Source organism: Bufo gargarizans, chromosome 5 (genome assembly GCF_014858855.1).
Source record: "Bufo gargarizans isolate SCDJY-AF-19 chromosome 5, ASM1485885v1, whole genome shotgun sequence".
Taxonomy (NCBI): domain Eukaryota; kingdom Metazoa; phylum Chordata; class Amphibia; order Anura; family Bufonidae; genus Bufo; species Bufo gargarizans.
In genome coordinates, this window is record NC_058084.1 from 72593489 (window position 1) to 72616678 (window position 23190).

Genomic DNA, 23190 nt, shown 5'->3' on the forward strand with positions numbered 1-23190 from the left:
AATTAAGCTCTGTTCACGTTTAAGCCTGGAGCCTCCATCAGGGGATTCCTTTAAATTTCACAGGAGCAATAGCACATAATGCAGCACTATTCTTCCCATCAAAATGACAGACACCATGGCGGAACCTATCAGACCCTATTATAAGTCAATGTTGTAAGCTGGGCCCTGTTGGTGTCTGTCGTATGACAAGTCCAACACTCAATTTTTTTGCATGTTTTGGCTCCTCTGGAGGAACAGAGAACTGGTTCATGAAGATACTTTGAGCGAGCATCAACTATGGACTTAGTAACATAATATCTTTGCTGCTAAGTTTGATAAATGACATAGGCCCATCAAGAACAACCTTTTACATTGCAATGTTGATACAGAGGGAGGCAAATCCAGATCCAAATCCAGTTGCCAATTACCTTTTGTTAGGTGTGAAAAATCCTTTCTGACTCCAAATATGGCAATCAGGGTAAATATCTGATCCAACAACCCATGTAACGCAATGTGGGTATCCATAAATTGTGATAGTATATTATTCAAAGCAAATGGTAGCTGGCTTCCATTTAGACTGGCGCTGGATATACTGAAGTTATATAGAGTCCTGCGCCTCTTCATAACTTTGCTGGATCCACTGCCAGCTATAGGGGTTACTAAGACCGGCATCTAAAACACTAGTCTTAATAAATGACCCCCTATGTCTTCGATGATCAGTGTCAGACTGAGAACTTTAAGAAGCCCTTGAAAAAAACTTAAAGGGATTGTCCAGGTTCAGAGCTGAACCCGGACATATCCCCTTCTTCACCCAGGCAGCCCCTCTGACATGAGCATCAGAGCATTTGATGCTCCAATGTCCTCCTGTCCGATGCAGCGCAGGGCAAAGACTGTTTTGTTTATATTTTTACGCTGCTAGGCAGAGGCTCCTGCCTAGCAGTGTTCCCAGTGATGTCACTGGCACTAATGGTTGAGCTTTAGCGCTGCCCATCCATTAGTGCTGGTTACGTCACCAGGATCACTGCTAGGCGGAAGCCTCCACCTAGCATTCCCATAGTGAGACCCGGTACGCCACCAGATTTGCTGCAAAAGCCTTTTACCTACGCGATTCAGTGCAGTACAAGGGAGAGCATCGGAGCATGAAATTCTCCAAAGCTCCTGGGTGCTGCCTGGGTAAAGAAAGGGGTAAGTCCAGGTTCAGCTCTGAACCCGGACAATCCCTTTAAAGTATAGGCTAGTCTAAATTGACAGATGGGGCCAACACAAGTACTGTAAGTAGCGCCACCATACTTAGGTCAGGCTACCACAGTGCACCACAAAATACAATCCCAGCTGCCCCTTGTTGGTGGCCAATGACCTCCGTCATGTTCAGTTGTCCTCCTCCTCTTCCAGCTGTCTCTAATTAGGTTATGGATGAGGGGACTGAGGAGTTGAGATGCATGCCACATTATCGAGCCAGCACTACGTTTAGCATGTTGCCTAGTGTTCTAAAAACCTATTACAGATGTAGTAGAGTTAACACACATGCTTTATGATACGTGTTATCTAAATTAAATGCATTAAGCAAACACCTTCAATTGTTTTTCAATGGCTTTTGTTTCAAGATAACGCGATGAGTTAAGAAAATTGAGTTAAGAGTTTGTGTGTTAACCCTGCTATATCTGTACATCCAGTAACATAGTAACATAGTACATAAGGCCAAAAAAAGACATTTGTCCATCCAGTTCAGCCTGTTATCCTGCAAGTTGATCCAGAGGAAGGCAAAAAAAAAAATGAGGTAGAAGCCAATTTTCCTCACTTTAGGGGAATATAAATTCCTTCCCGACTCCAATCAGGCAATCAGAATAACTCCCTGGATCAACGACCCCTCTCTAGTAGCTATAGCCTGTAATATTATTACACTCCAGAAATACATCCAGGCCCATCTTGAATTCCTTTTATTGTACTCACCATCACCACCTCCTCAGGCAGAGAGTTCCATGGAGACCATGGAACTCTCTGCCTGAGGAGGTGGTGATGGTGAGTACAATAAAAGGAATTCAAGATGGGCCTGGATGTATTTCTGGAGTGTAATAATATTACAGGCTATAGCTACTAGAGAGGGGTCGTTGATCCAGGGAGTTATTCTGATTGCCTGATTGGAGTCGGGAAGGAATTTTTATTCCCCTAAAGTGAGGAAAATTGGCTTCTACCTCACAGTACTGCTCTTACCGTAAAGAATCCTTTTCTATGTTTGTGTACAAACCTTCTTTCCTCCAGACGCAGAGGATGTCCCCTCGTCACAGTCACAGTCCTGGGGATAAATAGATGATGGGATAGATCTCTGTACTGACCCCTGATATATTTATACTTATTAATTAGATCTCCTCTCAGTCGTCTTTTTTCTAAAGTGAATAACCCTAATTTTGATAATCTTTCAGGGTACTGTAGTTCCCTCATTCCAGTTATTACTTTAGTTGCCCTCCTCTGGACCCTCTCCAGCTCTGCTATGTCTGCTTTGTTCACTGGAGCCCAGAACTGTACACAGTACTCCATGTCTGGTCTGACTAGTGATTTGTAAAGTGGTAGGACTATGTTCTCATCACGGGCATCTATTCCCCTTTTGATGCAACCCATTATCTTATTGGCCTTGGCAGCAGCTGCCTGACACTGGTTTTTGCAGCTTAGTTTGCTGTTTATTAAAATTCCTAGATCTTTTTCCATGTCAGTGTTACCGAGTGTTTTACCATTTAATAAGTGACATTGCCTCTGATGTAGATTTTAAGAGAACAGCTTCTCCATTCAGCCCAGACCTCCAGGATGACTCCACGTAGTGTCTCTGCGGGCTTTGCCACACATGCAGACATTTTAGATTCCTCACTTTTAAGTCATCTTCCCCATCTTGGTACCCGAACAGTATCATTCAACTGCCACTTCCAATTCTGTGCCCCTAAATGCTATACTGCAGAAAAACAGTGCCCTCAGTAATAGTAATGACCCTTACCATCCCCTAAGTAATAATAATGTCCCCTATAATTAAAAATAATGCCACTATAGTGCCCTTAGAATTAATAAAGCCCCTTCTAGTGCCTCCATCAATAATAAAGCCCCCATTGTGCCCCAGCACTAATAATGTTCCTTTAGTACCCCTAGTAATAATAATGTACCAATAGTGTTTCCAGCAATAATAAAAACCCCATTGTGCCCCTAGTAATAATAATGCCACTATAATTCCCACAGTAATGCCCCTACACTGCCCCCACTAAATGCCACCATAGGGCCTCCAATAATGCTACCTATAGGACCCCTAGTAATGCCTGATATAATGCCCTGTTTGCATCTCAAGTGGCCAAGTAAGAAAAATAAAAAATGAATACTCACCTGAGCCCCGTTCCATGCCATTTCCAGCAAATAGCCTGAGACACGTGCATCCCAGCACATGCAGTCACCATGATCGTTATGTACCTCCCTGGCAGCACGAGGAGGGCTCAGGCGGCCCAAAAGTCATCGGCCCACAAGGAATCTTCTCGGTAGGATCTATGGCCAGAGTACCCTTGAAGATGATATACATAGAAACCTTCTTTCCTCTAGACGTGGTGGATGCCCCGTAGCAATTTGCCCCTTAGAACATTACATAAAGACAAACAAAAGAAACCATATTATTTTATGACTTTTTACAACTTATCATAAGTAGTTTATGGCACCTGTTCCAATAAAGGCCTTTGGTCTATTCTTTGATGATACACAATGAGCAATTTACCATTAATGAATGAAGTTCATCAGTTCCAGTCACTCAAAGAATGTAAGAAGTGTTACTTATTTTATACTGTGTAATTATCATACCCAAGAATAAATGATTCCTCTGTGTACGGATCCTTCATAGGTTTTCAATAATCTACGTTAAGGTTATAATAAAAACAAATGTGTTTTCACAGGATATTATTGTAAACTGAGGATGAGAATACAGATATTAAAAAAGATAATAAAGAAAATATTAAAACTGTAGCATATTTACAGTGTGTTGTAAAAGCAAAATTATAAACCACTGGCATATGGGAAGAATCATTTGAAAAATAACTTTTGTATTCAAGGGAGACTTCAGTCACAAAATTTCAGACTACCTAAAGAAAAAATGTGTAACCGTACTTTATAAGCAACAGATTTCTCAGTGTGTATTTGTCTCTCCTAGTTGGAATCCTTACTACCATAATTCTTTGTACAGTATATATATTTACACACAGTTTTTTTTTCCGCTTTATAAGTACATTTTTATAAAGCAACTCCTGGTAAACGCTTCCATTATGGAAATGCTCGATAGTATACAGTAGGAGCAGTAAGTGGTGAGAGCAGCGCTGCTAGCACTGTCTGTATTCTCCAGATGCAGCGCTGCATGATCCTGACTGTATACAGCATCAGGACGTAGTGCGCGCACTATGATCTCACCCTGTGCAATGTCAGGTCACAGTGAGGCGCTGCCTCGGAGAAGACTAGAGAGGAGAGCGGTAAGTGCAGAAAGAATGGCTGGATGTGTAGAATCTGTACCATCCAGAGAAGGAGAAAGTAAGTTTATTTACTTATTTTTGGTCTGCTATAGGGGTCTGACCTGAAAAATACGGTGTTTACTGTGGCACTAATAGACATTTATTTGCCCTAGTAGACCCATAGATTGTGTAGAAAAGTGTGACTCCTGCTCTAGTGATTGCTTTTTATACCCTGCCTAGCTTTTAAATACTATTTAGGATAGATAGATAGATAGATAGATAGATAGATAGATAGGAGATAGATCAAAGAGAGCAGTACAATACAAAAAATACAGCGAGAGCCTGTTGGCTGCAAGGACCCTCCAAGAAAAAAGTTAAAAAAAAATTGCAGTGATACAACAGCTTTAGTGAACAAATAGTGTCCTTCATTCACCCACAGTTATGACCTTTTAGCTCAACATTAGAGTCTTTCTCAAGATGAGCTGCTGCTTTGCCCTGTTAATAGCAGTTCAAAGATACAGTATGGTTTCCAGCAGCCCCATGGAATGTGAAGTCTGAAAATGACACATTGACTTGTACAGGAGAGTAGGCTAGACATGTTCTGTGTCCTGTGCAGAGGTCATTGTGCAAGTACGTAAGATGTAACTGCAGCGACCAGGCTGCAGGGGCGCATGTGAGTGGGGTGTCCGGATGGGTGCAGTAGTCATATCCACGGTTTCCTAAAGCTCCCTGTGCCAGCATGTGTAGTGTCCCACTAGGTAAAGGTGGGCACTACACAGGTTAATGTGTTTCATTGCATTGAATGTCATGTGCATGTTTTTCCCTGTGTTATCTGGGTGTCAGGCCTGTCAGGGTGTAGTTTAGCCTCCCAGACGTTAGAGGGAGCTAGAGAGCCCTAGATATATATAGGAAGGCCCAGACAGGGGAGAGTTAGTGTATTCCAGGGGACTAGAGGAGTTACCTCGTCAGCCTGAAGCTCCTGAGGCTAAGGATAGCTCAGTTGAGATACCCCAGTAGTAGGACAGCACCTCCTGGGAGCAACCTGCAGTCACCTGTCAGCGGAAGCAGAGAGAGGGATACAGCTAGGAAGCAAAGGTATTTGTAACCTTAAGCAAGCGCCATTACTGGAGGAAGGAATTCTTACCAAGGATTTAAGCCAGCGAATAGGCATCCGGGCCTTGGGATCCAGCCAGCTAGAATAGCTGTGGGGATAGAGCAGCATAGCACTGCCAAGCATTAATTATATACCCTCCACGTATCTTGCAAGATTGCAACCTGCTGTGATATCAACCTGCTGTGCTTTTGGAACTGTAAAGGACTGCATTAACCTCTTCTGTACTTGATGTATAAAGTTGGACTGTTAAGTAAAGCAACATTTGGTTCACTATACCACCTGTGTACCTCACTTATTCCAACTATAAACCGATGTGCCACCGTCACAGGCACTGGCGTCACGAACCTTAAAGGGACCTTGCCCCAGGCACTCAAAATACCCGTAACATCCAGGGCACCTCATCCACCATCAGGCCTGGTCCCTATATACAGAGTGTGCCCCAGAGGAACCGTGTCTACCTCTCCTTCACTGCCACATGCCTGCCCAGGGTTCTCCAATACAGTAGGCAACCCTCGTTTGCCCATAACCGTGACCTCACTTCGCTATACCCTGCAGGTCTGGCGTGTTGCATAAATTGGCGTCACGAACAGGATACGAACATTCCTGCGCCATTGCGGATCCAAAAACTGTGTGCTGTTTATTGCCTTAAAGTGACAAGATCTAATTGCTTTATTGAAAATTGCTGGGCCAAAGTGAACTGTGATAATTGCGGTGTGAAGATTGTATTATCTGGACTGTTTGCTGCCGATTTAAGTCACCGCTTGCTGTCAGTGAATAGACAGCCATATTGCCCACTTAACCTGATTGGATTACAAGCGCGCCTCGTGGAGCTGTTTGGCGCGAAAAAGAGGACTTTGGCGCGAAAATAACCAGGCGGAGTCATCGCCCAGCCAACAAGGAAAAAGAACGCCGCCCTGTTTGGAGGAAAAGGTGCCGCCTACCTGAGTCCCGGAGCTACGAGAGGCCGCGCCCATCTGCTGACGCGGTACGCAGAACGTCCAACACCCGTAGCTGCGCATCTCGCAAGACCTGGAGCGAGCACCACCGGAGTAAGTACAGACTTTAAAAACTTTCGCCGGCTTCTCCGCTTACCTTACTGGAAGCTTCCCGACCCCTGCCAGGGCACCGGAGGGACCCCCGTTAGTAACCAAAGACTTGTCTGAAAAAAAAAGTTATTGCCATTGCCGCTCCGGTCCACTCCGCTACATTTAAAGGGCCATACCCACCTAGCAACGCCATGTCCGCAGCTGAGGAAATCGGACAGGCAGCCCCAGTCGTGCCTGCCGAAGTACCCGCAGCCGACTCTAGGGCCCATGCCGCCGCGGCACCGCCAAGCCTGATGCCGCTAACCATGCCGTACTATTTCGGGGCCCCCTGGTTTCCACGTTATTCAGGGGAAGCCCACAAGTTAAAAGACTTCAGGAAGCAGATACTGGCCTTGTTCCGGCTTTATCCCATAACTGCTGAACAACAAATGGAGATCCTCCTAGCTCAGTTAGAAGGGGCCGCCAGCAGGGAAGTAATGTCATGGCCCCGTTCTGAGAAGAGTAGCCTGGAACAGATCTTTGAATGCTTGGGCACCACATTTGAAGCCAGAACGGTGTCAGAAGTTAAAATGCGTTTCTTCAGCAGAAAGCAGCAGCCTGGGAAACAGTTGCTCCGCAAATTTGCCCTGTCCTTACAAGAGACACTGAGAGCTGTAGTCCAAGTGGATCCTAAAGAAGCTGAGGACCAGGACCGGACTCTTAGAGAGCAATTCATTGCGGGCATCGGTACTGAGCACTTAAAGGGCCAGCTACGCATGCTGTCAGCTCAACACCCCCACTGTACATTTCTGGACTTTAAGGAATTGGCCATCAGTATACTAGGCCAGAACCCTGCTCCAGGGCCAGCAGCCTTCCCTGAACCTCAGGCTTGCCAACCAAAGACTGTTAATGTGGGGCCTGCAAGAGTCAGTCAGGCCACCTAGGCTCCGGTCACAGATGTGGTGGCCGCATTAATGGAGCAAGTGAACCATCTTACTCTAAGCTTGGAGAAGGTGTGTAAGAAAATAGAGGAGTGGGAGAGACCTCTGCTACTGGAAGATGAAGGTTCTTTTCCTCCAAGGCTCCCACCTGCATATGGAGAAGTATATCCAAAAGAACCTGATGGGCGACCGAGGTATCGGCCCAGAAGTAGAAAGCAGCCTGTCTGCCACCATTGCAAGAAATATGGACATACTGAATCAATGTGCTGGCAGTTACAACGGGCAACCCCTGAGGCAGAGGACCACCCCTCGGGAGGTAGAACAGTAGGTCCAAAAGATCCAAGCTGGATGCCTAAGTATGTAGGATCCCGTCCGAAAATTTATATAAGTATCAACGGGATACCCTTTGAAGCCCTGTTGGACACTGGGTCACAGGTCACCACCATTCAACGGCCTGCCTTTGACAAATTCTGGGATCCAAGTCTCCTCACCCAGCCACCAGAGTCCTGGCTGGATATCATCGCCAGCAACGGTAAGCCAGTGAAAGTGCATGGGTATTGGGAACCTACCCTTCAGGTGGGAGAAGCCACCCTGCCACAGCAAGGCGTAATTGTGGTACAAGCAGGAGATAAAGGAGGACACCCTGTGATCTTAGGGACTAACGTTCTAAAAAAATTGTTACTCCGAAGTGCTTGAAGCATTGAATCAAACCATATCTTCAGCCTCACCTGCTTCCAGAAAGGTTATTCAAAAGACTATTAGTGTGCAGTGTGCTCAACAAAGGTTCGCCAACAAGAAAGGAGAAATTTGTACTGTCCGGATCCGGGATAACCGACCGGTAATTCTGCCTCCAAATTCCCAGATCATCCTGTGGTGCCGTGCTGTATTAGGGATCCAGGGCCAGGACTATCAAGCCCTAGTGGAACCTATTCCTATTGAAGATCATCCCTTCATACGGAAAGCCAAGAGCCTGGTGACCGTGTCCGTTTAATTAACTTTGGTGATCATCCCGTTACTCTCCTTAAGCATTGCCCCGTTGCTCAGCTTTTCCAAGTGTCTTTCCAGGATGTTATCCGTCTGCCTGCCACTGAGGCGTTCCAGACCACACAGAGCAGCAGCACCCCAACGGCATCCTGGTGGGAAGAACTACATGTGGGGAACGAATCCACCCCAAAAGAGCAAATAGAGGGAGTCCTGAAGCTGGTGAAGGAGCACCACCAGGCTTTCAGCAAGCACTCCACGGACTATGGAGAGGTCAGTGTAATCAAACACACCATACCCACTGGCTCTCACCCTCCTATTAATGAGAGGCACAGACCCATACCACCTACTACCTATCAGTCTGTGAAAGAGATGATACAAGAGATGAAGGACTCTAATATAATCCGGGACAGTCATAGTCCCTGGGCTGCGCCCCTAGTACTTGTCCGGAAAAAAGATGGCAGCATAAGGTTCTGCGTGGATTACAGGAAAATTAATCAAATCACCCACAAAGATGCGTACCCCTTGCCACGCATTGAAGAGTCCTTGACTGCCCTAGGGTCATCAGCCTATTTCTCCACCTTGGACTTAACCAGTGGGTACTGGCAGGTACCCATGGCCCCAGAAGATCGAGAAAAGACTGCTTTCACTACACCTATGGGCCTGTTTGAATTCAATTATATGCCGTTTGGACTGTGTAACGCTCCAGGAACGTTCCAGAGGCTGATGGAACGTTGTTTAGGCCATAGGAATTTTGAGACGGTACTATTATACCTGGATGACGTAATTATATACTCCAAGACGTATGAGAACCATCTAAAGCACCTGGGTGAGGTGTTTCAAGTTCTTACCAAATATGGCCTCAAAATCAAGCCATCCAAGTGCCATCTGCTGAAACCAGCCGTCAAATATCTCGGGCACGTTGTCAGTGCCGAAGGAGTACAGCCTGATCCTGATAAACTTGCTGCTGTCCGTAACTGGCCTACTCCTACGACCGTGAAAGAGGTGAGAAGCTTTCTCAGTTTTGCAGGGTATTATAGGCGTTTCATCCCGCATTTCGCACAAATTGCGGATCCCATCCAGGAACTCTTGAGGGGGCATCCAAAGAAGAGCCAAAAGACTTCTATTCCTGTTGAATGGAATGAAGAACGGGAAATTGCCTTCCAACTCTTAAAGAAGAAGTTGACTGAACCCCCTGTTCTGGGTTACCCAGATTATCAGAAGCCATTCCACCTCTACACAGATGCCAGTAAAAGAGGCCTGGGGGCCGTGTTGGCTCAAGTGCAAGATAACAAAGAAAGGGTGATTGCCTACGCCAGCAGATCCCTGAAGGGAGCTGAGCAGAACGACCAGAATTACAGTTCTTTCAAGCTGGAGTTTCTTGCCTTAGTGTGGGCTGTGACTGAAAGGTTTAAGGACTATCTCGCTGCCACACCATTTGTTGCCTTCACGGATAATAATCCCCTGGCGCATCTAAATACAGCCAAATTAGGGGCACTGGAGCAAAGATGGGCTTGCCAACTATGACTTTACTGTGAAATACCGGGCAGGCTGCTCCAATGATAACGCTGATGCTCTGTCACGACTCCCCACTACAGAAGCCCCAGATGGACCAAAAGATGCCTGGGAAGAGGTGGAGATGCCAGCGTTCTACAATAAATTTACCCAGCAGGGTAATATCCGTACTGAAGGTTCCCCTGCTGCTGATCCTTCCTCATCAGATGGTCCTGAGTCCAGAGGCAATCAAGAAAGATGGATTAAGCTCCAGTCCGAAAGTAGAGTCCTCGGTGAACTGCTTGACTTCCTTACCAGTGGGAAAATCCCTGAGAGGATCCGCAGGAAGAGTGCAGACCCTGAACTAGTGAGACTGTGGAGACATCGCCACCAACTAATCCTTCAAAGAGGCCTGTTGCTCAGAAGGAGTCTGGATCCAGTGTCCTGTGATAGAGTTTATCAAATTCTCCTGCCACGTCGGGATGCCAGCCTGGTACTGGACATGTACCACAACCAGTCCGGACACTTCAGTGTGCAAAAGACTGAGGCCACCATACGGAGAAGATTCTATTGGATTGGGATGAGAGAGGATATCGAAAAATGGTGCCGAGAATGCACTGCCTGTGCTGTGGGGCGGACTGTACGCCATGACCAGAGGGCGCCTCTCCATCCTATTGTAAGTACAGCTCCCTTAGAACTTGTCGCTATTGACCATGTGAAGTTGGAGCCGAGTCGTTCTGGGTATACGTATGCCATGACTATAATTGATCACTTCACCAAGTTTGTCGTAGCAGTGCCTGTGAAAGACCTGACAGCCAAGACCACAGCGGAGGCGTTCTGGAAGCATTTCCTGTTGCCCTACGGCTGCCCAGAAAGGATCCTCACTGATCAAGGGTCTGCGTTTGAGTCACAGCTGTTCCATGAGATGTGCCTGCTGCACAACTGCCAGAAAGTCCGGACCACCGCCTATCATCCGCAAGGTAACGGACTCTGTGAAAAAATGAATAAGACTCTCATTGAAATGCTGAGAGTAGAGTTGAGCGAACACCTGGATGTTCGGGTTCGAGAAGTTCGGCCGAACATCCCGGAAATGTTCGGGTTCGGGATCCGAACCCGATCCGAACTTCGTCCCGAACCCGAACCCCATTGAAGTCAATGGGGACCCGAACTTTTCGGCACTAAAAAGGCTGTAAAACAGCCCAGGAAAGAGCTAGAGGGCTGCAAAAGGCAGCAACATGTAGGTAAATCCCCTGCAAACAAATGTGGATAGGGAAATGAATAAAAATAAAAATTAAATAAATAAAAATTAACCAAAATCAATTGGAGAGAGGTCCCATAGCAGAGAATCTGGCTTCACGTCACCCACCACTGTAAGAGTCCATTTTCATAAATTTAGGCCCAGCACCCAGGCAGAGGAGAGAGGTCCCGTAACAGAGAATCTGGCTTCATGTCAGCAGAGAATTAGTCTGCATGTCATAGCAGAGAATGAGGCTTCACGTCAGCCACCACTGCAACAGTCCATTGGCATATATTTAGGCCCAGCACACACACAGGCAGAGGAGAGAGGTCCCGTAACAGAGAATCTGGCTTCATGTCAGCAGAGAATCAGTCTGCATGTCATAGCAGAGAATGAGGCTTCACGTCAGCCACCACTGCAACAGTCCATTGGCATATATTTAGGCCCAGCACACACACAGGCAGAGGAGAGAGGTCCCGTAACAGAGAATCTGTCTTCATGTCAGCAGAGAATTAGTCTGCATGTCATAGCAGAGAATGAGGCTTCACGTCAGCCACCACTGCAACAGTCCATTGTCATAAATTTAGGCCCAGCACCCAGGCAGAGGAGGGAGGTCCCGTAACAGAGAATCTGTCTTCATGTCAGCAGAGAATTAGTCTGCATGTCATAGCAGAGAATGAGGCTTCACGTCAGCCACCACTGCAACAGTCCATTGGCATATATTTAGGCCCAGCACACACACAGGCAGAGGAGAGAGGTCCCGTAACAGAGAATCTGTCTTCATGTCAGCAGAGAATCAGTCTGCATGTCATAGCAGAGAATGAGGCTTCACGTCAGCCACCACTGCAACAGTCCATTGGCATATATTTAGGCCCAGCACCCAGGCAGAGGAGGGAGGTCCCGTAACAGACAATCTGGCTTCATGTCAGCAGAGAATCATTCTGCATGTCATAGCAGAGAATCAGGCTTCACGTCACCCAACATTGGAACAGTCCATTGGCATATATTTAGGCCCCGGCACCCAGACACAGGAGAGGTTCATTCAACTTTGGGTAGCCTCGCAATATAATGGTAAAATGAAAATAAAAATAGGATTGAATGAGGAAGTGCCCTGGAGTCCAATAATATATGGTTAAGGGTAGGTAGTTAATGTCTAATCTGGACAAGGGACGGACAGATCCTGTGGGATCCATGCCTGGTTCATTTTTATGAACGTCAGCTTGTCCACATTGGCTGTAGACAGGCGGCTGCGTTTGTCTGTAATGACGCCCCCTGCCGTGCTGAATACACGTTCAGACAAAACGCTGGCCGCCGGGCAGGCCAGCACCTCCAAGGCATAAAAGGCTAGCTCTGGCCACGTGGACAATTTAGAGACCCAGAAGTTGAATGGGGCCGAACCATCAGTCAGTACGTGGAGGGGTGTGCACACGTACTGTTCCACCATGTTAGTGAAATGTTGCCTCCTGCTAACACGTTGCGTATCAGGTGGTGGTGCAGTTAGCTGTGGCGTGTTGACAAAAGTTTTCCACATCTCTGCCATGCTAACCCTGCCCTCAAAGGAGCTGGCATTGACACAGCTGCCTTGGCGACCTCTTGCTCCTCCTCTGCCTTGGCCTTGGGCTTCCACTTGTTCCCCTGTGACATTTGGGAATGCTCTCAGTAGCGCGTCTACCAACGTGCGCTTGTACTCGCGCATCTTCCTATCACGCTCCAGTGCAGGAAGTAAGGTGGGCACATTGTCTTTGTAGCGTGGATCCAGCAGGGTGATAACCCAGTAGTCCGCACAGGTTAAAATGTGGGCAACTCTGCTGTCGTTGCGCAGGCACTGCAGCATGTAGTCGCTCATGTGTGCCAGGCTGCCCAGGGGTAAGGACAAGCTGTCCTCTGTGGGAGGCGTATCGTCATCGTCCTGCCTTTCCCCCCAGCCACGCACCAGTGATGGACCCGAGCTGCGTTGGGTGCCACCCCGCTGTGACCATGCTTCATCCTCATCCTCCTCCACCTCCTCCTCATCCTCGTCCTCCTCGTCCTCCAGTAGTGGGCCCTGGCTGGCCACATTTGTACCTGGCCTCTGCTGTTGCCAAAAACCTCCCTCTGAGTCACTTCGAAGAGACTGGCCTGAAAGTGCTAAAAATGACCCCTCTTCCTCCTCCTCCTCCTCCTCCTGGGCCACCTCCTCTTCCATCATCGCCCTAAGTGTTTTCTCAAGGAGACATAGGAGTGGTATTGTAACGCTGATAACGGCGTCATCGCCACTGGCCATGTTGGTGGAGTACTCGAAACAGCGCAACAGGGCACACAGGTCTCGCATGGAGGCCCAGTCATTGGTGGTGAAGTGGTGCTGTTCTGTAGTGCGACTGACCCGTGCGTGCTGCAGCTGAAACTCCACTATGGCCTGCTGCTGCTCGCACAGTCTGTCCAGCATGTGCAAGGTGGAGTTCCACCTGGTGGGCACGTCGCATATGAGGCGGTGAGCGGGAAGGCCGAAGTTACGCTGTAGCGCAGACAGGCGAGCAACAGCAGGATGTGAACGCCGGAAGCGCGAACAGACGGCCCGCACTTTATGCAGCAGCTCTGACATGTCGGGGTAGTTGTGAATGAACTTCTGCACCACCAAATTCAGCACATGCGCCAAGCAAGGGATGTGCGTCAAATTGGCTAGTCCCAGAGCTGCAACGAGATTTCGCCCATTATCGCACACCACCAGGCCGGGCTTGAGGCTCACCGGCAGCAACCACTCGTCGGTCTGTTGTTCTATACCCCGCCACAACTCCTGTGCGGTGTGGGGCCTGTCCCCCAAACATATGAGTTTCAGAATGGCCTGCTGACGTTTACCCCGGGCTGTGCTGAAGTTGGTGGTGAAGGTGTGTGGCTGACTGGATGAGCAGGTGGAAGAAGAGGAGGAGGAAGCCGAGAAGGAGGAGGTGGCAACAGGAGGCAAAGAATGTTGCCCTGCGATCCTTGGCGGCGGAAGGACGTGCGCCAAACAGCTCTCCGCCTGGGGCCCAGCTGCCACTACATTTACCCAGTGTGCAGTTAGGGAGATATAGCGTCCCTGGCCGTGCTTACTGGTCCACGTATCTGTGGTTAGGTGGACCTTGCCACAGATGGCGTTGCGCAGTGCACACTTGATTTTATCGGATACTTGGTTGTGCAGGGAAGGCACGGCTCTCTTGGAGAAGTAGTGGCGGCTGGGAACAACATACTGTGGGACAGCAAGCGACATGAGCTGTTTGAAGCTGTCTGTGTCCACCAGCCTAAATGACAGCATTTCATAGGCCAGTAGTTTAGAAATGCTGGCATTCAGGGCCAGGGATCGAGGGTGGCTAGGTGGGAATTTACGCTTTCTCTCAAATGTTTGTGAGATGGAGAGCTGAACGCTGCCGTGTGACATGGTTGAGACGCTTGGTGACGGAGGTGGTGGTGGTGGTGTTGGTGGTACATCCCCTGTTTGCTGGGCGGCAGGTGCCAACGTTCCTCCAGAGGCGGAGGAAGAGGCCGAGGCGGCAGCAGCAGAAGAGGCCGAGGCGGCAGCAGCAGAAGAGGTAGCAGGGGGAGCCTGAGTGACTTCCTTGGTTTCAAGGTGTTTACTCCACTGCAGTTCATGCTTTGCATGCAGGTGCCTGGTCATGCAGGTTGTGCTCAGGTTCAGAACGTTAATGCCTCGCTTAAGGCTCTGATGGCACAGCGTGCAAACCACTCGGGTCTTGTCGTCAGCACATTGTTTGAAGAAGTGCCATGCCAGGGAACTCCTTGAAGCTGCCTTTGGGGTGCTCGGTCCCAGATGGCGGCGGGCAGTAGCAGGCGGAGTCTCTTGGCGGCGGGTGTTCTGCTTTTGCCCACTGCTCCCTCTTTTGCTACGCTGTTGGCTCGGTCTCACCACTGCCTCTTCCTCCGAACTGTGAAAGTCAGTGGCACGACCTTCATTCCATGTGGGGTCTAGGACCTCATCATCCCCTGCATCGTCTTCCACCCAGTCTTGATCCCTGACCTCCTGTTCAGTCTGCACACTGCAGAAAGACGCAGCAGTTGGCACCTGTGTTTCGTCATCATCAGAGACATGCTGAGGTGGTATTCCCATGTCCTCATCATCAGGAAACATAAGTGGTTGTGCGTCAGTGCATTCTATATCTTTCACCGCTGGGGAAGGGCTAGGTGGATGCCCTTGGGAAACCCTGCCAGCGGAGTCTTCAAACAGCATAAGAGACTGCTGCATAACTTGAGGCTGAGACAGTTTCCCTGGTATGCATGGGGGTGATGTGACAGACTGATGGGGTTGGTTTTCAGGCGCCATCTGTGCGCTTTCTGCAGAAGACTGGGTGGGAGATAATGTGAACGTGCTGGATCCACTGTCGGCCACCCAATTGACTAATGCCTGTACCTGCTCAGGCCTTACCATCCTTAGAACGGCATTGGGCCCCACCAAATATCGCTGTAAATTATGGCGGCTACTGGGACCTGAGGTAGTTGGTACACTAGGACGTGTGGATGTGGCAGAACGGCCACGTCCTGTCCCAGCACCAGAGGGTCCACTAACACCACCACGACCATGTCCACGTCCGCGTCCCTTACTAGATGTTTTTCTCATTGTTATGGTTCACCACAACAACAAATATATTATTTGGCCCAATGTATTGTATTCAAATTCAGCGGGATATAAATTTGAGGCCTAGTATTTAGGCGCTGGGTGACCGGTATGGATTTAGTGACAGAATTAGACTTGGAAATGCACAGAAGCGTGTGTGTGAAGTTATTCTGAATGACCCTATGTGCACCTTGAATATTATATACCCTTTTAGGGATAGATTTCAAATAGCTCTGATATAGCAGAAACCACTAAATTATGAAATTGCTAAATTGGGAATTGTACTTCAACCCAGAACAAAAAATGTGCTTTGACGGACACTAAATAACTTTCCCAGCCACAACAGGACAGCGGTAACGAGAGATTTAGCGGGATATAAATTTGAGGCCTAGTATTTAGGCGCTGGGTGACCGGTATGGATTTAGCGACAGAATTAGACTTGGAAATGCACAGTAGCGTGTGTGTAAAGTTATTCTGAATGACCCTATGTGCACCTTGAATATTATATACCCTTTTAGGGATAGATTTCAAATAGCTCTGATATAGCAGAAACCACTAAATTATGAAATTGCTAAATTGGGAATTGTATTTCAACCCAGAACAAAAAATGTGCTTTGACGGACACTAAATAACTTTCCCAGCCACAACAGGACAGCGGTAACGAGAGATTTAGCGGGATATAAATTTGAGGCCTAGTATTTAGGCGCTGGGTGACCGGTATGGATTTAGTGACAGAATTAGACTGGGATATGGCCAAAAAATAACCACACTATTGCTGGTTAAATGCACTTGGTGACGGGCGCAGCTTGCCCCTGATGTAGTATATGGCCAAAAAATGAACAGACTATTGCTGGTTAAATGCACTTGGTGTCACAGCTTGACGAACCACACTACTGAGGGTTAAATGCACTTGGTGACGGGCGCAGCTTGCCCCTGATGTAGTATATGGCCAAAAAATGAACAGACTATTGCTGGTTAAATGCACTTGGTGATGGGCGCAGCTTGCCCCTGATTTAGTATATGGCCAAAAAATGAACAGACTATTGCTGGTTAAATGCACTTGGTGTGATAGCTTGACCAACCACACTACTGAGGGTTAAATGCACTTGGTGACGGGCGCAGCTTGCCCCTGATGTAGTATATGGCCAAAAAATGAACAGACTATTGCTGGTTAAATGCACTTGGTGTGATAGCTTGACCAACCACACTACTGAGGGTTAAATGCACTTGGTGACGGGCACAGCTTGCCCCTGATGTAGTATATGGCCAAAAAATGAACAGACTATTGCTGGTTAAATGCACTTGGTGACGGGCGCAGCTTGCCCCTGATTTAGTATATGGCCAAAAAATGAACAGACTATTGCTGGTTAAATGCACTTGGTGTGATAGCTTGACCAACCACACTACTGAGGGTTAAATGCACTTGGTGACGGGCGCAGCTTGCCCCTGATGTAGTATATGGCCAAAAAATGAACAGACTATTGCTGGTTAAATGCACTTGGTGTCACAGCTTGACGAACCACACTACTGAGGGTTAAATGCACTTGGTGACGGGCACAGCTTGCCCCTGATGTAGTATATGGCCAAAAAATGAACAGACTATTGCTGGTTAAATGCACTTGGTGACGGGCGCAGCTTGCCCCTGATTTAGTATATGGCCAAAAAATGAACAGACTATTGCTGGTTAAATGCACTTGGTGTGATAGCTTGACCAACCACACTACTGAGGGTTAAATGCACTTGGTGACGGGCGCAGCTTGCCCCTGATGTAGTATATGGCCAAAAAATGAACAGACTATTGCTGGTTAAATGCACTTGGTGTCACAGCTTGACGAACCACACTACTGAGGGTTAAATGCACTTGGTGACGGGCGCAGCTTGCCCCTGATGTAGTATATGGCCAAAAAATAAACAGACTATTGCTGGTTAAATGCACTTGGTGTGACAGCTTCACCCTGATGTAGGCTTTAGCCAAAAAACAACCACACCATTGAGGGTTAAATGCACTTGGTGACAGGCGCAGCTTGCCCCTGATTTAGTATATGGCCAAAAAATGAACAGACTATTGCTGGTTAAATGCACTTGGTGTGACAGCTTCACCCTGATGTAGGCTTTAGCCAAAAAACAACCACACCATTGAGGGTTAAATGCACTTGGTCGCAGCTTGGATGCACTTGGTCGCAGCACCGCACAAGACACAAAATGGCCGCCGATCACCCCAGAAAAAAGTGACTGACAAACGGTCTGGGCAGCCTAAAAACAGTGAGTGAGCATTTGAATTTCAGCAGCTCAATGATGCACAGCTGCAGATCGATCGATTAATCAAGTGAAGTCCTTTGGAGGAGTTAATCTGCCTAATCTCGCCCTACTGTCGCAGCCGCAACCTCTCCCTACGCTAATCAGAGCAGAGTGACGGGCGGCGCTATGTGACTCCAGCTTAAATAGAGGCTGGGTCACATGGTGCTCTGGCCAATCACAGCCATGCCAATAGTAGGCATGGCTGTGACGGCCTCTTGGGGCAAGTAGTATGACGCTTGTTGATTGGCTGCTTTGCAGCCTTTCAAAAAGCGCCAAGAAAGCGTCACAAAAGCGCCAAGAAAGCGACGAACACCGAACCCGAACCCGGACTTTTACGAAAATGTCCGGGTTCGGGTCCGTGTCACGGACACCCCAAAATTCGGTACGAACCCGAACTATACAGTTCGAGTTTGCTCATCCCTAGCTGAGAGCAGTACCCCCTTATACGAGGGGTGATTGGCCTACTCTGTTGCCCCAACTTATGTACACTTATAACAACACCATCCATTGTTCCACCGGTTACACCCCATTCTATCTGATGTTTGGGCGACAAGGGAGATTACCTGCGGATCACTCCCTGGGGGTACAAGTGCCGGATGTGATCAACACACTGCCCAAGACTGATTGGGTAGTGGAGCACCAAAGGCGTCTTCTTAATGCCAAGGAGATCGTGCAAGAACGCATGGAAACTGTCCGGGTACTCCAGCAAAACGAATATAACCAGACTGCCCATGCGGAACCCCTGGCTCTTGGAGACAAGGTGTGGTTGAAAAACAACCACCGGACCAGCAAGTTGGACAGCAAATGGGAAAGGATTCCCTACCTTATTACTGCCATACCCAATGCTGCGGCCCACATTTACCAGGTCTCCAGAGAAGGAAAAGGTCCCCAAGTTGTTCACAGGAACCGCCTCAAGCCCTGTATAGAAGGAGAACCAGCGGCAGAGGAGATGGAGCCTGAGCCTTCCGAGGAAGGGTTGCCGGCTCCACCTATGGACCCTATGCAGGCTGTGGAGAACTTGATCCATGATAAAGAGCCGCTCCATTGGGCCCTCACACCTTGGTTGAATTTATTGGTTCCTGCTCCTGTTCCTGTTAGCCCTCAGCCTCAGGACACCTTACCCCAGAGAGCTCCTGAAGAAGCTCCAGAGGCGATGGGCTCCTCTGACATTCCTGAAGCCAGGCAGGAAGAATCCCTGCCAGTAAGGAGGTCCACCCGTTCTACCAGGGGGCATCCACCTGTGAGGTTTGGGGACTACATTATGGGTCCAGGTAGCCCCTCACAGGAAACCCCTGTTTAACCTTTGCAAGCCTGGGTATGGACTCATGTGATTCTTTGAGCCTCCAAGGACTTATGTTTATTTACATTTATATGGACTATCCTGGTTATTTGATATGCTGTGCCAGGTCAGCGCCCTCGTTCCCTTATGTTATCCTGAGAGAAGAGAACGACGCCCCTTGTCACCACTCCTTTCAGTGATCCTATTTGTCAACTGTTATATTGTTAATGTGGTGAAATACTGTTATATGCATGTTCTCGCCTGTCTTTCAGGTTGCCGCTTTCAGATGGGCGGACCCTCCATGTTGCGCCAAGGACGGGCAACGTCATAGCGTGGGGGTATGTTGTGTCCCACTAGGTAAAGGTGGGCACTACACAGGTTAATGTGTTTCATTGCATTGAATGTCATGTGCATGTTTTTCCCTGTGTTATCTGGGTGTCAGGCCTGTCAGGGCGTAGTTTAGCCTCCCAGACGTTAGAGGGAGCTAGAGACCCCTAGATATATATAGGAAGGCCCAGACAGGGGAGAGTTAGTGTATTCCAGGGGACTAGAGGAGTTACCTCGTCAGCCTGAAGCTCCTGAGGCTAAGGATAGCTCAGTTGAGATACCCCAGTAGTAGGACAGCACCTCCTGGGAGCAACCTGCAGTCACTTGTCAGCGGAAGCAGAGAGAGGGATACAGCTAGGAAGCAAAGGTATTTGTAACCTTAAGCAAGCGCCAATACTGGATGAAGGAATTCTTACCAAGGATTTAAGCCAGCGAATAGGCATCCGGGCCTTGGGATCCAGCCAGCTAGAATAGCTGTGGGGATAGAGCAGCATAGCACTGCCAAGCATTAATTATATACCCTCCACGTATCTTGCAAGATTGCAACCTGCTGTGATATCAACCTGCTGTGCTTTTGGAACTGTAAAGGACTGCATTAACCTCTTCTGTACTTGATGTATAAAGTTGGACTGTTAAGTAAAGCAACATTTGGTTCACTATACCACCTGTGTACCTCACTTATTCCAACTATAAACCGGTGTGCCACCGTCACAGGCACTGGCGTCACGAACCTTAAAGGGACCTTGCCCCAGGCACTCAAAATACCCGTAACATCCAGGGCACCTCATCCACCATCAGGCCTGGTCCCTACATACAGAGTGTGCCCCAGAGGAACCGTGTCTACCTCTCCTTCACTGCCACATGCCTGCCCAGGGTTCTCCAATACAGTGAGCAACCCTCGTTTGCCCATAACCGTGACCTCACTTCGCTATACCCTGCAGGTCTGGCGTGTTGCACATGCAGTGACAGGAAGGGAGCACCCGTTCTTCCCTTCGGGGCACACTCTGGTTCTGGGTTTCTCCTGCCTGATGGCGGTTAAGGTGCCCTTAATGTTGCTGTTTTACGGTGCAAGGCAGGGTCCTGGTTGTCATAAGATCAGTGTTGATATAACAAATTCACAGTACTTTACTGAAGCTGGTCAGCAGGTGATCCACACAAGCACTATTCACATGAAATGCAGTCTTTACAGTTGATTCAAGTAGTTCCCAAAGGTTGTATATGGAGGCTAGCTCCTGTCTCTCTCAATCAGACTGGTCAATCTCTCCTTTTCCTGGCCTATGAATTACCACATGTGGAATTATATACATAACAAAAAAGTGTGAAACAACTGAAAATATGTCATATTCTAGGTTCTTCAAAGTAGCCACCTTTTGCTTTGATTACTGCTTTGCACACTCTTGGCATTCTCTTGATGAGCTTCAAGAGGTAGTCACCTGAAATGGGTTTCACTTCACAGGTGTGCCCTGTCAGGTTTAATAAGTGGGATTCATTGCCTTATAAATGGGGTTGGGACCATCAGTTGCGTTGTGGAGAAGTCAGGTGGATACACAGCTGATAGTCCTACTGAATAGACTGTTAGAATTTGTATTATGGCAAGAAAAAAGCAGCTAAGTAAAGAAAAACGAGTGGCCATCATTACTTTAAGAAATTAAGGTCAGTCAGTCCGAAAAATTGGGAACATTTTGAAAGTGTCCCCAAGTGTAGTCACAAAAACCATCAAGCGCTACAAAGAAACTGGCTTACATGCGGACCGCCCCAGGAAAGGAAGACCAAGAGTAACCTCTGCTGCGGAGGATAAGTTCATCCGAGTCACCAGCCTCAGAAATCGCAGGTTAACAGCAGCTCAGATTAGAGACCAGGTCAATGCCACACAGAGCTCTAGCAGCAGACACATCTCTAGAACAACTGTTAATAGGAGACTGTGTGAATCAGGCCTTCATGGTAGAATATCTGCTAGGAAACCACTACTAAGGACAGGCAACAAGCAGAAGAGACTTGTTTGGGCTAAAGAACACAAGGAATGGACATTAGACCAGTGGAAATCTGTGCTTTGGTATGATGAGTCCAAATTTGAGATCTTTGGTTCCAACCACCGTGTCTTTGTGCGACGCAGAAAAGGTGAACTGATGGACTCTACATGCCTGGTTCCCACTGTGAAGCATGGAGGAGGAGGTGTGATGGTGTGGGGGTGCTTTGCTGGTGACACTGTTGGGGATTTATTCAAAATTGAAGGCATACTGAACCAGCATGGCTACCACAGCAGCGGCATGCTATTCTATCCGGTTTGCGTTTAGTTGGACCATCATCTATTTTTCAACAGGACAATGACCCAAAACACACCTCCAGGCTGTGTAAGGGTTATTTGACCATGAAGGAGAGTGATGGGGTGCTGCGCCAGATGACCTGGCCTCCACAGTCACCGGACCTGAACCCAATCGAGATGGTTTGGGGTGAGCTGGACCGCAGAGAGAAGGCAAAAGGGCCAACAAGTGCTAACCATCTCTGGGAACTCCTTCAAGACTGTTGGAAGACCATTTCAGGTGACTACCTCTTGAAGCTCATCAAGAGAATGCCAAGAGTGTGCAAAGCAGTAATCAAAGCAAAAGGTGGCTACTTTGAAGAACCTAGAATATGACATATTTTCAGTTGTTTCACACTTTTTTTGTTATGTATATAATTCCACATGTGTTAATTCATAGTTTTGATGCCTTCAGCGTGAATTTACAATTTTCATAGTCATGAAAATAAAGAAAACTCTTTGAATGAGAAGGTGTGTCCAAACTTTTGGTCTGTACTGTATATATATATATATATATATTGTGGGGTTACGCTCTGGTACGGGTGCAGTAGAGAGGCAAAATACAAGTTCTTAACTCAAAACGTCAGTGTTTATTCACACTTGAGGCAATTGCACAAAACAGCACGTAACTTTGCAGTCTTGGTGTTAATTCACACACAGTGGAAAGTTCATATAACCCAAGTCACCTTACTGCCAGTTCTGCCTCCAGTAGTCTACGGCAGGCTTTAGGGGCCCTGTTTCCCCAGCATGCGGCTCTCAGCCCTCCAGCACGGTAAAAAAGCCTCAGATCCCCAAAACAGAGACATCTCTGCTGAGCCCAGCTGCCTATTTAAGGACAGCCAGGTGCTGCCAAAGCCTGGACCGGCACTTAAACTCTGGTCCGGTATTCAACCTCACCTGGCTGGAAACCAGCCCAGCCGCACATGCTGGGAGGAAAATACCTGCCTTGCCAGACACAACCCCTCACTGGGTCACAATAAATATATATATATATATATATATATATAGTATTATCCATAGTATCCTTAGAGGAATACAGTATCTGAACAGGGGGCCCTCCTGTCCTTTGGTTATGGTGGGCAGCTTGTGTAGCTTATAGTGTTTCCACCACATACAGAGGAGGCTGTAGCCAGATTATTTGCTATTACCGTCTTTGCCAATGTCTGCAATC